General features: G+C 33.4%; 1 protein-coding gene across 1 annotated transcript in view; it reads right to left on the bottom strand.

Moving 5' to 3' along the window:
- LOC119836834 overlaps positions 1 to 16,367 on the bottom strand; it is a 77,153-nt gene extending 60,786 nt beyond the window's left edge. The window contains exon 1 of the mRNA XM_038362311.1: positions 15,909 to 16,367. The gene's annotated coding sequence lies outside the window, so the exon portion shown is untranslated. The remainder of the gene's footprint in view (positions 1 to 15,908) is intronic.
- Between the last annotated feature and the right edge of the window lie 315 nt (positions 16,368 to 16,682).

The following is a 16,682-nucleotide window of genomic DNA, read 5'->3' as shown; positions in this document are numbered from 1 at the left end:
CTAACGTAGTGCCTATGTTTCGTGATAACAGAGATAGCTAACGTAGTGCTTCCTCTCTGGTGTTTGCTTGAACTATGCCAACGTAGTGCCTATGGTTCATTCTAAATGATTTAATAGCGTGAAAACGGTAAAGACTTATTTTCATTGTTTTGCAACTGGAATGTAATTTATGTTTTCAGACGCAGATAGCAATGATGAGATTAGAGTCCACGTTTGAGCGAGCTGCCACGCACGATGTGCAGCCTAGAGGCGAGGGGACGACCGAGCCCATACCGAGCACTTCGGGAGCGGCTGAGACGCAAGTCTGGGAAGAGGAGGACGAGGACGACCTCCAGTCAGGAGAGGCCGTGTTGGGAGAAGAGCGACGTTTCTTGTGGCAGTAGCGGGGAGTCGAGTGGGAGGAGTCTATTTTCAATATAAGCGCTTGCGAGCTCAGTTTGGACACACTTCGCGTTGAAGCCACTTGGCAAGAGGAACCTCTGGTCGTTGATATAGTCAACCTGTCTTTCTTGTGAATTTCGCGTATTCTTAAATTATATTTGTGATCGTTTAGTTATAAGAAATTTCGTTAGAATTTTAGTTTAGTTTGATTTCCTTTTTGTAATAATAAGTAAATAAGCTAGGTGTATTTTTGTGAGTTTTTTTTGTTTATTTCCACTTCTGGTTTTCCTAAAAATATATTATTTGACTTCTAAATATGTTTGTATTTATAATTACGAGTATTCTAAATATTAACAAATACGTGGTGCATTCAAAGTGATATTACATTTTATTTTTGTGACAAGCATAATCTAAAAATCTCCATGAATTATTCAGATATGGACCAAAATATATAAAGATCAACAAAGATACTTGTAGAAAAATATAAATTCAAAGAATTGTTGAACCTGAATCATACACAATGTGACCCATGTAAAAAAAATAAACTGCCTCTAAAACCCATAAAAACATAGAATCAACGTAACCCAACCTACAAATTAATTTATTAATCAACATATCTAAACAACCGATTGAAACCTACGCATATTCATTCACCGGTGAATTAAAGTCGAAATCTATTATGAAATAATTTATTACGAATGAAGTATGACAGAGGCCTACACTTACTATACAGAAGATAGAATGCTATGGAGTGATATCTTCTAGAAAAGATATTTAATATTACCATGATTGTGGGATTTCGAGTTTTTTAACGTGAGAAAAATCCCACGCCTGGCATTCACAACTATGTGTGTATTTCAGGCGATAATATACTTGTAACGAGAACGTTATACATTTAGAAGAGCTGAACATATAGAACATGAGGACCACTAGGTAACTTCACAGTTCAACCCTTATTCTAAAGACTCACCTGTAATCCACGGCTCGGCCAAGAGTAGTTGCAGTTATATAGGGTATAGCTCCGATTGTTCAATTTTTTTATGATAGGTTCGCCAGATAGCAAGCGATCACCATCACCAACTCAGAGCTTTTACTGATGTTTTTAGTATGGGCTCGTTTAAGGGATAAGGGATAAAGAAATGACGACGAATAAAGGAATGGACTGCGAAAGATGAGGAATAGGATACGGGCCTCTGCCTTTCCAAGTCACCGTACGAATCACAGCATTCGCATACGACTGTTTCTCTCCAATCTTCTGTGGAGGGGTGTGATACCTTCCCCAGTACGAGCTTGCCCAATTCGTGCCAAAACGCGCTATTAAAATAATGCTCATCTATAATATAATCATATTATAGGTGAAGATTATTATAAGTATACAGTATAATTACCATTTCACTCGAAATCTTCATGTCTAAACATAAAAATGTTGCAAAATGTATTATTTTGAAATCCAAGTGCATTTAGTGATTTGGAATACAATTCGTTACTATCAAAATATCATTAAGTAACACTAAAGTGAAAGAAATGCTGGAATTCCGGTAGCACAGGTTGATTTAACATAATTATCACCATCGAGGTTAAGCATTGAGTTCATTTGAATTGTAAAGTGTCGGTTATGAGATAAACCTTTTCCCTCTTATAACATAATTAACACTCGATTTTCTATTGAACCGTTGTTTGTACATTATTTTATACAAATGAATAATTGTGACTTAATTTCCATATATATTTCTTAGGTCATAAACTACAGTGAAACTTGGTTAAGTGGGACCTGGATAAGTGAGAAACCTCCATAACTGGAACTCATGCTGAGGTCCCAACACTTTGGCACTGAATTACCTCTGTTATTGGGACGAGGTAAACCTCAATATCTGGGATTTGTTCTTTCGATTTATCATCATAGTTACCTCTATAACTGAGACAGCAAGTAAATTTTATATGCATAAACCTCTGTAACTGAGATAGCATGGTTTCTTTACTCATTCTTATTCTACCCACAAATTCCACACGCAATTCCAAGTACGTAAGTACAAATTTTGAGCTTCAATTACCTTCAGTTTTAGTTTCGCTTTCGAAAAATTTTAATGTTGGTGGACAATTGTACCTGTACCTCACCTCTATTAATGGAACCCTCTGTAAATGAGACAGATATTTATTTATACCTGTATATCTGAGACACTGGGTAAGTGGAATACCTCTATTAGTGAAACGACATTGCAGGTCCCTTGATGTCTCACTTAACCAGGTTTCACTGTACATTGTTACTAAATTTCATTGCCATGGGTTCGGTGGTTCAGGCGTGAAAGAGCGACAGACAAAAAGACACAGTTACAGTCACATTTATACTACTAGCAAGGGTAACACAGCCTTCTAATATGGCGCTAGTGAGCTGACAACGTTTTCAAAATAGATATAATATTATTATAATATATACGACAATAACAGGGCCATCAAATCGTCAAAGGTATTGTACAATAAAAAGTGAATGCCTCGTAGTCTTGTCATCGTGGGCCGGATTCCCACGTAAGATAGGTCATTGACTCGATATCGATTGGTCTTTGGTTTTTGCAGATTCCAACTGGTTGGATTCCAGCACTAACGAGTATCGAATGCCTTGAAGGTCGGATGTGGAAAAAGTCGAGCTTTGGACCCGCCAATGTCATTTGTTTTGTTAAATATCGGAATGCAGCGCAGGGGCGCAGGAAAGGCCCTAAAACAGCAAATATTTCGTTTTTGAACAGTTTTCAAGTATGCTCAATTCGTAGTAAGACAACTTCGTTATTCGATCTTTTAAGACTTGTGGTTGATGTAATTTAGTACACTTACTACTACACTTAAGCAATAAAAATGTTATTATTATACGATGGTTTTTACACTCAAAAGCATTATTATTATGTCTTCAGTTTTCATTTGATGACAACGGCTTAAAATAACAGCGTTTGAAAATGATTGATTATATTCATTCCATAAGTACAATGTTTGGAGTTTTCCCCGCATTATTCCCGAATAAATATTGTCCTTTATCGAATCTCAAACTATCTCGTACTACTAGTCTCCCCGTAGTCGTCCCACGCTCGCTGTAAAGTGTTCGAAACGTCGGGTTAATTATATCATGAATAAATCGCGTTTAAAATCCGTAAAAAAGTTTTTAATTTCTAAATGTATAATACTCGCGTAAAATCAAACACAAGAAAATACTATATCTCGTACCTTGCATACAGAATCAATAATTTAAGCGAGAACATGAGACATAAATAGAGGTTCGTACATCTAAAGTTCGTACGACACAAAATGATTTAAATTTTACAATATAACTAAACTTTTCTAAAGGTGCATAGGAATTTCATGCTCATTTATAAATTCTGATAAAATAACTTGTACTTCATGTCTATTGTTTGTTACAACATGTTACTAAGCGATACACCTCCATACAAAGCCTCTAACTGTATATACACTTCAATAACTGAGATATTTATGTATCGAGGCTGATAAAAACAGCGTAGGCATTTGAAAGAACAATAAATTATCATGACTACTGATTTCATTAAACCATAATGGTGGGCATACAAGAGCGCGCTTCACAAAGCATGAAGGTTTTAGTTTGAGCTTTATTAAGGCTATAATCCTACTAATATTATAAATGCGAAAGTTTGTAAGGATGTGTGTGTGTTTGTTGTTCTTTCGCGCAAAAATTACTGAACCGATTGCATTGAAATTTGGTACGTAGATAGCTGGACAACTGGAATTACATATAGGCAACTTTTTATCCCGATATTCCTACGGGATACGGACTTACGCGGGTGAAACCGCAGGGCGCAGCTAGTTATAAATAAAAATGGAGTTATGAATACTGAAATGTCGTTTTTGCTCTGTATTTTAGAGTAAATCAATTAGGAGTGTAAAGCTATTTATAAAAAAATTGTGATCTCCTTAATAGGATATGAGTTCTGAAAAGATCTATAAAATGTTTTATATATGTATTGACATTTTAAAATATCATAGGTGCATAGAAGAAGTCTTGTTGAATTTATGTTCAATTACAAGATGATTTAAGAACATTGCATATTATTTAACTCGCTAAGATCTTTCAGTCCGTTAGCTTCCTCACACAATCTCAACAAGCCGTCATGCATACTAGCCATAAGCTTGATCGTGTAGACGAGGCATTACCATAGATATAAGAAATAGCGTCCTTGTGATCCCAAAGGACAGAAGATACATTCTTCTCGGAAGTCAGCTAATTCGGTATGCACACCACACACGTCATATCGCCTGCTGTGTCATCTGTATGGTCACTAGGTTTTGCGCGTTGCTTTGTTTCTATAAAATTGTATAAGGCTGTTACTGTTTTTTGGTGAATTTATGTTTCTTTAATAAGGACAGAAACATTTTTTCAAACATTCTCATTCTTCAATACAATTATTTATCCCCTTTTGTATCTAGTACCAATTATTATCAAACAGTAAGATAGCCTATTCATATTTAATAATTAATAACCTAAATTTACTCGCTCCTGGATTAGACATAAATAAATAATATTTAGTTTATTGAGGACAAATATGTGATAGAATTTAGTGAGGATCATTATGTCTACATCTAGCAAGGATTATTATGACTATTTGTATTTTTTCTTCATTTGTATTTTGTTTTTTCCCTCGTTTTATTTTTCTTATACCTATGTACGCTAGACGTACATAAAAAGTACTAGAAATAGTCTACAATGCAGAAGCACTGAAGGTGATAGCTATATTCCTTAACAGAGTAAACCAAAAATAAATCTCATTTTAAATTTCCTTCATTAAATCTTAAGAAATAGCCTTATTATTCCACGTTTTTTATTCTGTTTATACAAAACAATGACACTCGATCGAATGCATATGTCGGCTGCCGCGAATATATTAGGATATTTTGGCATTGTCCTGTGTACCATCGACTGCTTTCATATATGGTGATACGTTTTTACCATTGGCCGTAAGTAGAATCTGGAATTCGAATTAGGTAATGGCTTGAATACTTTGTTTTGCTCACTAAGTGGGCATTATTATGACCAGCGCTAGACGAAGTAAGGTTTTATCTCCTTAAATAAAATCTGGTACAAACGACAACTTTGTTTCATAATAATAAACTTGCTCTCAACTGATACTCGTGTTTTGAATAGGAAAATATTTTTCAAGCTCCTACTTTTTATTGTTCGCTTATTTCCGAGATTGAGAATTAAAATAAGTTGTTTCTTCATTATTTTACAAATAAACCAATAAAAGAAAAACTGTGAACAAAGACATAAATTCAATGTAAAACAAACTTTAATAAAATGAGATAAGATACATAAAAGCGCGTCAATAGTTTAATCAGAACCGTTACAAAGACGTACTCTGAACGTTCAAAATAACGACTAACTCGTATCGTATAAAGCATGGCCCACATTTACCGATTTACGGTACATCACGGTACACTCTACGCAATACCTTTGACGTAGACTAGTATATAAAATAGTAGTTGTAAACTCCTAGCTGTCGCTTTGTGGTTCTTAGCGTTCCCTGTTCATCTCTATAGTGGATCATTTGATAAACGCTTCAAACTGTAAGCTGTTTCCGACTACCGTGACTTCGCACGCATGGACAAAGTTTTCCTTGTTACCTGGAAATGCGTTATTTTTCACAATTTTCAGTTATATATTTTATGATCTTAAATTATGAACCCAAATAGGTAATAATAATAATTTAAAAACACACATTTTACTTCCATGAAATATTGACTGTATTATTATATTGGTACTATATCAATTATTCCACGTAATTCCGTGGGTGTCCCTATTTACATAAAAATATTAACGTTCTCAGAAATCTCATGAAAGGGCATAACAGAAAAGCTACAAAGAGACGGAATATTAAAACTAATACATAAACATATAAATAAATATAATTCTTTACTTGGATCCATCTTACTAATACTTAATAATTCCTCAAATAACATTATATTTATAAATAAGATATTAGAACCTACATACTGGGCCAACGACTGCTTGGCTGTGGCTATCACAGGCGAAGGAGTCCACAAGCTCCAACTATATCTTACTGAATATAATAAATGCAAAAAAAAATAAAATGTTCGAGTGTTAATCTTCATCTTACGTACAAAATGGAGGGATTCTATGGTTTGATGTTGTTATCCGCAAATGATTAGGAAGCTAGAGAATAATACAGGCTACTTTATTGTATACTAAACACTCGTCCCGGCTTCGCCCGGATATCATGATTCCTGTTTTATCAGAAGGGAGCATTTAATCGGGATAAAAGCATCCTATCACCCAAGTCAGCTCACACCCTGTCTGTATACCAATTTTCATCAGAATCCGTCCTGTAGTTTCAGCGTAAACATCCAAACAAACTTTCACATTAATAATATTAGTGTGATTCCCTTGACCAGGCGAAGCCACGAGTAACGGCTAGTAGTCTATAAAACTAATCTCTAACTAATATAATTAGTATGACATAGCACCCACACATAACTCCCCAGATGCTCCAAATATAAGCCGTTAAATAAACATCTACAAACGAAATTGGAAAGTAAAACCAGTGTTAAGCAATAATGTGATAATCCATTAGATGCCTTAACAGGTTTTTGTTAAAGCCGATTTTAGCGTGTGGTATTTATGGTACACTAGTTGTCAAGTGGTGTACCGCCTACATATGCGTGGGCGCCGAGGAAACCGCAAGGCATTGCTGGTGTTGATGTTTTGGTGATAGGTTAAGCGGATTGCGTGATTTAAGAATAACAACATAGTAAAAAAATATTATCTCTTCGATTGTATTAACAGCAAATATGGTATCTTGGATATTTACGGGACTTACAACGAAAGCAACGAGCCGTTTAATATTTTTGTTAGTCTTTTTAAAATAGAGATAAGTAGCTGTAATCAATTGCGCTTCAATTAAATATTTACTTTTAAAATGTATTAAAGCTATAAATTATTCATTATAATACATTATGCATTGAAATTATTTATATAAAGGGTGATTTTTAATGTAAACAATTCTGTATACTATAAATTTAAAGCATAACGACATTAAATTAATGCTAGGGCCTTTACAGTAAACATGAGTTCATCAACAAAATTTGATATACATATTAAGGAGATTCTGTCAAAATATCGCAGGCAACTATGCAGGGCTGATAATGCAACTTTAAATGTCCTCACTTATAATATATCTTATATTTATTTTAATTTGATTAAGCGTTTTACATCCGCTACCGCCAATGCTTGTATATGCGTGTAGCCTTATCGGATATTAATTTATCGCATATTATTAGACGTATGACAAGTTTTATATGAAAATGGTGATAAAATTCTAAATTCATTCAGAATCTATTGTAAAGTTAAATTTTAATGGCCGCTCTTGTATAATAACAGACATTAAGAAACAGGTTTTTAGTAAACGTTTGAATTGAGGATGAACTTAATGTTTCACTTCGTATTCTAACAATGCTTGCAATCTGGTTTGGATATTTTATATTTTTAAACATAATAATATGTATGTATTGTGTTACTGTGGAGTTATCTTTTCGGATTCAAATACAAGATAACTTTTACAACATATTGTAAAAATTGTATAAATTATTTACATTAAACATTTTCATAGAAAATTCTTATCGAGAAAGCCAAATAAAAATTGTCTGTTTGTTGATGACCATAATTATAAGTTTATAAACTTCCGTAAGAATCTTTTTCTATATAGGAAAACAATGAAAGTGTGACCTCATGATGCAAGTTCAGTACAATACCACCACCCATTCTCTCATAGTCAAAAATGCGGAACGAAATATGGGTCCCATTGATAGACGTCCATTCACGCGGCGTAGGCACACGCCCGAGTATTGTTGTGCCGTGAGTGGGCGGTTTTATAGCCAACAGTACGTGTATAGCGCCAAAAGTGCTGGCTTTTGGATAATCATTATTATAATAGATTTAACACACACACTCGCTAATATTCCGTGTGGTCCAGCCTTTAGATCATGTATATAACATGTATTTTATATATAAATTTAAAATACCCTACTCTGTTTCTCTTCCTCCTCCTTCGCCTGTTGTTTTTCAGCCCCTTCAGATGTCTCCACCAAAACCGTATTCGAAGTGTATGACTATCTATAATATGGAGATAGAAAAAAAGAAAAAAGGTTATAACCAAATAAGGAAGCTGATATTACAAAATTACGAGATATAATATTATAAACATCAAATTAGACAGTTTAAAGGATTGCAACTGTCGTGTTCGACAAGATTGATTGCAATTCATCAAATGTAATTAAAATTTTCTGGATGATATTCTTAAAGAATCTTAAACAAACAGACTCTATAATATATATTAGGTATCTTAATTCTAATGCTTTACTCTTGAACTGAATGCGTTCAACAACGATGTCTACAAATCAAATGCTCCGTACGCATTCACCGACTCGTCAATACCAGCTTTCTGATTATTACCATAATCAGAAAGGATAGGACGGATTGTAAGGTGACTGTCTTCTTTCGCGTTTACGCCCTTAATGCCCGGCTAAATACATATCTGTCAAAGTGTCATAATTATAAATTAATCAGCGTACAACAGATGTGAACCAACACTTAACTTTTGATATTTCAACAGCGCCGCCCACACTACCCTTCGGTGTTTCGGAACGTATTTACTAATAGACGTATTAATATATTCATTCGGAGTCGTTAATATCTGTTAGGTATACCATTTGTTGTTTACATTACTTGCTTTACTGAATTACTTGTTTTACTTGATAGCCATAGGTTGTTTGATCGATATACCGATTGTTTTTAATACATTTATCTATGGCTTACATTTTCCCTCACTTGTTAATTTCTTACTAAAACTATACTTGATTCATTGTATATACATTTGCGATTATGTACATAAAATGTTTAAGGTTATATATCTATAAAGTTATAGATCTCAATCATACGACCTCATGCTCACATAACATCAAATAAATATAATTTTTTTTTCTATTATGTTCATTAAATGCTATTCAAAAATATCTTAAAGATTAAAGAAAAAAAATCAATATTTCTTTTGGCGTCACACAAAATAAATAAATCTCTCTGTTACATTTCACTTGCCATAAAATTGTTTAACTTTCACTCAAAGAACGTAACATTGACATTGAATTAATGCTTTATCTACAAAAGAATCTTTTATTTCAATCGTTGACAAATCACACGGTATTTTTATTCTTTAACCTTTAAAACAACAGTACTGATTCAAGAATTCCTAAGAAATGGCATTTATGGTATTGAGAGATTCTCGATTTAATCTTCCACACTCCGTTAGTTTTTCAAATTTAAATTGTGTCAACTCATTAATACTAGTTAACCAGTTAATGTAATTTAAGAGGCTGGTTAAGCACGAGTCGGTATTTTTAGGGTTTCGTAGAAAATAAACCTTTGATGAGAATTTTATCGTCTGTCTCATTCAGCTAGTATAATAACGGAATACCTATTATTATATGTTTATTTCCTAAACAAAACAGCTAGAAATATTAAATAAATTTTATGGGACAACTTTTTACCCAGTCCCCTCATGACCATAACCTCATTTTACCAAAACTTAAAAAATATATGAAAATTTCAACATCATTTGTTCATAATTTCACATACTTCTAAGAACCATTATGATTACAACTTAAACTGATTTAGATTATTAATCGCAATGAGATAAAATCAAATTCCAATCAACGCAAATACTAAAAGAAATTCAGTCTCACAATATATCATTGGGAGCGTGGGTTACAAGCACCCAGCACCCAGCACCATCGATCATATTATGAAGCAAACGCTGTGGGTGTATTTCTTGTAATAAGCCTACTTTATATCAACCTTATTAACAGGCAATTAGAATGATAGTTCAGTCCCTTGTCCCTTTGTTTGATACATGGGTTGTTTGATACCGGCAGATAAATTTAAAATTTATTTCTATAATTGACTGTCTTAATTGGCAAGTAATTATTATAAGCACACTACTTACATATTATAAAAAAAAATATTTTAATACTCTTTTCATTGGCAAGTATATGCGAAGTTAAGTATTCTGTTTAATATGACCTGTGATATGACTAAGTAACTATCAAAATTATATATGACAATTGACAAGGTGGTAGTAAGTAATTACGTCTATTAATTTCATGAAATCCTACTAATATTATAAATGCGAAAGTTTGTATGAATGTGTGTGTTTTTTTTGCTCTTTCATGCAAAATCTACTGAACCGATTGCAATGGTATTTGGTACGTAGACAGCTGGACAACTGGAATAACATATAGGCAACTTTTTATCCCGATATTCCCTACGGGTTACGGCTTACACGGGTGAAACCGCGGAGCGCAGCTAGTAGTTCAATAAAAATGTAGTGAAATAAACTAAATAACACACTTTATTAATAGAATCAACTGAAATTCTCTGACTTGCTCTTATACAGAGTATATGTAAGGAAATTATTTAATATCAACAATCCTATCAGAATATGGTAAACTCATTAAATTATAGTATAACAATCTTTTATAAGCATACAAAGTTAGAATAAATATGTATATTGAAAGTGGGTTGTGGTGAAGCTAATAAAAGCGTTATAAAAAGATTGGCGTGTTTTAAACGCATTATCAAATCAAAGCATTATTTAAACAAAGGAAGGTTGGACAGAATTTTCCAGAAACAAAAAATTCATTTTAAATAAATGCACGTTTACTCATCAGCAATCGATGAAAGTGATAAGCTACAACACTACGAAGAAAAAAAGGCTAATTAAAAACAAGTTTTGTTAAAGTTAAATCGGTAATAGATCTCGATTACCGTTTTTTATTAACAAGGCATATAATTAACGCATGGTTTGATAAATAATGTCTCCAAGCGTACAAATTCAGTATACGGCGTTTATATTGAGATGTTAATTTAAAAATAACTAGAGATAACTGATCTTGTTATATGTACACTTTTTTATTCTTGGACATATGAATGGCAGTTTTTATTATCATTAGTGTAACATGAACTAAAACCATCAAAATTAAATGTATAAGTAAAATTGATGAAAGTAACATAGAGAGAAGTAAGTTAAACTAGTAAACACAGCTAGTAAAAGAATTGAAAGTTTTCGGGCCATTCGTCTTTTGGATTTCGGAAACAGAAATAAATATAAACCCACAAATACAATATAATTATCTTCTACCATGTATAATATCCGCCTCCTTGGTACCGTAGTTAACGCGTGAGCGTATAACCGAGGTGTCCTGGTTTCAATTCCTGGTTGGGAACGCACAAAAAAAATGTTTCGGTCTGACAGAACACAGAAGGCTGATCACCTACTTGTCCATAAAGAAAACCGATCAGTGAAACAGATGTATATCATCTGCCTGATACCGTACTAGGGGAAACGGAACTTCACTTTTTATGTATAATATAACGGTATATAATATTAAATAATAAACGGCAATCCACATTTCATCAATTCTCCCGATCACGATGTCTTGATTTTTTTTATAAGATCGTTGTTATTTCAAATTATTTTAATATATAAAACTCACGCAATCCATACTATCAACCAAACATTTTATATTATCTGCCCAACTCACAAACCAAGCTCATTCATTACAACGCTGCTATAAAAGTAGGTAAGATTAGCATAGACATATAGAATTGCATTCACAGATCTCATCTCATCGATGGATATTGGCCATATACCCGTGATTTCCATAAACCACTGATAATTTAACATCGGCAGGTGCCAACCAGTCTCGTTTCACGTGGAATTCTCTCACCATACATTCCCATAACTTATTTATTACTTTACGAATAACAGCATAATATCGACCTTGCTTATAATTATAAGACTGTTATGTGGCCCTTTGGCCGTCGAAAGTTTAAACTTTCTAATTTTACTATGTTTTGCTTGTTAAATTGTTCAAAACTTTATCGAATTAGCGACTGGTTCTTCGCTTCGCGTGGCTTCTTTGCCAAATATTTTAATGAAGCATATATAATGAAGGAAAAGTATGTGTTTCTTATGGTACATGTTCGTGCTATTGATTTCGAAAATTTAGACTATTTAAAATAACAAATGTCGTAACACATTTAAATGTAATGGAGCGGTAGTTGTAATATTTTGAAACAAAACGAAACTATTTTTTAAACTTTTTTTATTTGCAGTTCAATTGTTCTAAATTATTATTTAAGTATAGGTATATTGTTATATACGAAGCATGCTAAAACAAAAATAGCAATAAGTAATCAAAACATAGAAAAATCGTGAAAAATACTGCTATTTCCTGTTAAAGCACTCATAGAAAAAAAAACAGTTACCGAACAATAAGTGCAGTTTGCCTTTTGACCGCTGGCCCTATTCTTGGGACAATGGGGAACACAACACTGCAACTGACCTATATGGCCATCGGCTGTTGTAAATCTTTGGCTTGTTTTATGCAATCCAACTAAGATAATTTAGCCCATATTATGTAAAGAAAGAAACATTTATTCGGCTCCACAAACAACAAAACAATACAATTATAACAACACAATACAACAATGAAAAAAAAAACAATACAAATAAAACACAGAACACAAGGAAATAAAGAAAAACTAAAAAGGAGACATAAAGTGGAGCCAAATGAGGTAGCCACTCAGCCATGTCTTGATAGTTTTTCATTTAAACGAATTAATTATTTAAAGTTTGCATAAAACTCGATGTAATACATTATGATCATATATTGAAATATAATAAGGATTTCTAAGTATCTACCTTTTGCTTTGACTACACAAGCAAACCCGCGGTCGGAAGACTAGTAAACCATAAGTAACATATAAATTAATTAGTCATCATTTACTATTTGAACTATTTAATTACTTTCATATTTTCTAAGCATTCAGCATTCATCAAAGAAAAATAAGGCAAGCTAAAAAAATTTAGGCAATGTAGTCATTATCATTATTTATCCCACGACAAAGAACGACAACTACCAACAAATATTACGAAGTGAGAGTTTGATTGATAATTTAAATCAAAAGCTACTTAACCAATCGTGAAAATCATTTTACGCTAAAGCAATACACATCTATATCAAATATTATTGTTTTTATCCTATGTCAACGGCGGTGAAGCCTGAAGCGTGAAGGACTATATCGGCTAATTTATTCTAAAGAGTTCTAATTCGTGCTTTCATTAAAATATTCTTGATTATTTTAACTGATTTAAAAATATTCTATGGGCTTATAAATTAGGTTGAGAACCTCTGAGTTCATGTGTACATTTATAGAAACAAATATATGCAATACCGTTTATTTTTTAAACTCGACGTGTTATTTATCACAGCCATCTGTGAAATTTTAGAAAAGTAAATTATTAATTAAGTAATCTACAATTAGATTTATCTTATTGGCATACATTTCGATTATTTCGGAGAAAATGTATAAGAAACCTCAATTATAAAAAGGGTTACTTAGTTACATAGTATATTTTATACAACTACTACAATAATAACCTAAGCCAATGATGTAAAGCTGAAGAGTTTGTTTGTTGTTTAAGCGCGCTAATCTCGGGAACTGCTGGACCGATTTAGACTATATTTGGTACAAAGATAGTTTCTCAGGGAGAACGGACATGGGATATATCCCAGAAAAAAACGAGAGCGTTCCTTTTACTAAATGCAGATCCATCAAGAAGTGATAAAGAAATGAGAAAAGGATAGATTAATTGCACTATCATTTACATAATATACGTCAGATTTCTCACAATCAGCAAGTACCTAGGTACATACGTCTCAATTTATATGACAGGCTTCAGCCACGCATGTCAAAACGTATACCTGAATACATTTATTGTATACGCCTTATATGTATCACCTTGTAATTAGTGGAGCAAACATTATATGCGTTACTAGCTGTAACGCAATATTCGGAAGACTCGTATCCTTATCCTTACCCTTCCCAGACCTTTCCTTTATTCCTCTCGTCAATCGTTTCTTAATGGCAATCCATTTATAAAGGCTTATGGTCTGCAATCGATCGAATCCTTACGCCTCTCCAAATGTTCATAGGCGGTGGTAGCGCTTACCATCAGGCGACCCACCAGCTCCATTGCCAACGATAACATAAAAAAGCTGACTCAGCAATTCTTATAACAGATCAGTTACAACAGAACATCTACAACATGAAAGTTGTATAAATTTTCCAAGCAAAAACCAGGCATGTAATTGTAAAATTCTATCGAAACGCTGTGAAACAAACGTGGAAGCAAAGATAATATAGTAGTAGTAGTGTAAGTATATCACTTGTTCCCAATCTAAATTAACGCCACAGTATAAAGAAAAAGGCAAGAAAGTGACGAGAGTTAAAATGGTTAAAAACACTGTAAGTAAAATATCACTATTAACGAAGAAGACTCTTCGTTAATAAAGTATCTTCTTATTACTACACAAAGGCAAGCATTTCTATTAATTTGACACAAAAATACACCATAATGTTTCTACAATATTTCAACACTCAATATTATTTTAATAATTTCCTAGAACATCGCTAATAATTACTTAAGTACAGTCAGCAAAATGTGTCGTTTCCGATTCCCCAAGCCAACCTTTCATTTACTCTGTTAAATTATGTGACTCAAAGCTTTTTGTCAACCGACTCTTCTGTAAAGGGAGTAATATGAAAATTAGCAACGTAATATTGCTAGTGTATTTTGAGCCTTATTCGTATTAGCATAAGATTTTTAATATTGTTAAAAGTGACTGCATTATTTCGAAATGTCGCGACATTATGTCTACGCTCACCCACGCGTCCATTCAAATATTTTGTGCTTGTGTGCAATAAACTAGAATGATTACTATGAACGGCATGTATTCTGTTGTTTTAATATATTCATATGATATTTTTTTTCATTATCTACCAGTAACACGACGAAATAAATCTTAAATTACGTAATCGTAACTTTATTGACCTTTATTCTCTTTAATAAACTACCCACGTCACTTTGTAACTACAAAATGTATAGTTTGAGAGAAATATTAATTTGATTAAACATATTTTATATATGGCAGAAAAATAAAATTCTTTTACCATAACTAAGTGTCAAATAAATGTTAAGTTTTTAAAACAAAGTTCAAAAACCTCTATATTCTTTTCAAGAAAAGTACATCGATTTATGATTTGAATAAAATTTGTATAAATTACAGATATGCGCTAATTAAATACTTACCATTATTTGAGTAAATAGCTTAGACAAAACTATAAAATATTGATTTTCGTGATGCATATAATCAAATCTTATTTTCAATACATGTATTCAAAGTGCTATAAAACTAATGCCGTTTATTATTTTATCCCATACGAGATATTTTAGTACCGTAATAAAATTAGGTTTAAACATTTCCTCTCATGCAGACGTAGGTTGCATGTGGGCGACTCTAGACCTTATGTTCTAGAGAGGCTGCAAATAAATGACCGTCATTTACTATTGGCCCAACAAATAAAGTATTACACTCACCTTTCCAGTCTAATGATCGCGCATTGTCAACAAATTGGCGCCCACCGAACCGCTGACACCAGCCACAACACTATTCATGACATCACTTACACTCCATTCATAAACTTTGAACTTCATAGACAGCACTATAAATCCAAAATCCAACACCAAAATTTGAGCTGTCACGCTCACCCAATAGGCCGGTTTGTTATCGATTCTATTTTCGAATTAAATTTTTTAATTTTATAATCTATATCAACGCACGATGACGTTCGCCGCGCGCGCACGTTTGAACGCAGAAGCCTCGAATCGCCCCCGCGATTTTGCTGCGTGGGCGCTTACCGGCGCAGCCTCCCAAAGTAAATTTGCGTAATAAATTTGAATAATAAAACACCTTCGATGATAATACCTATAGAACGGTTACTCGTCCCCGTAAAGACGACCGGCGACAGCAGGGGACCGCATGGAAATGGCGAGCTTTCTTTATATGCTCATGTTAGAATTTTAAATGAGTATCGAATAATGCATCGGACATAAAAAGCTATCGGCGGCTAACAATATTATGTGAGCTGGTGCGTTGGGAAGCCAGTTGTCGAGGAGAGCCATGTATGGTGAAACAAGTTCGTCTGCAGTCCCACACGTTTCGACTTTTTGTCGTTCGCCCAAGCAAGTGCTAGGGCCATCTTCGGCCGGTGTAAGTTGAAATACCTCGTCCTTGAGGTGCACAGGGAATGGTAATAGGGGTGGAATACAATAGGGGTTATCAAGTGTCTAGATATTCTGGCCGAACGCTGG

The sequence above is a fragment of the Zerene cesonia genome, chromosome 25 (genome assembly GCF_012273895.1).
Source record: "Zerene cesonia ecotype Mississippi chromosome 25, Zerene_cesonia_1.1, whole genome shotgun sequence".
Taxonomy (NCBI): Eukaryota; Metazoa; Arthropoda; class Insecta; order Lepidoptera; family Pieridae; genus Zerene; species Zerene cesonia.
This window is presented reverse-complemented; position numbering and strand designations above follow the sequence as displayed.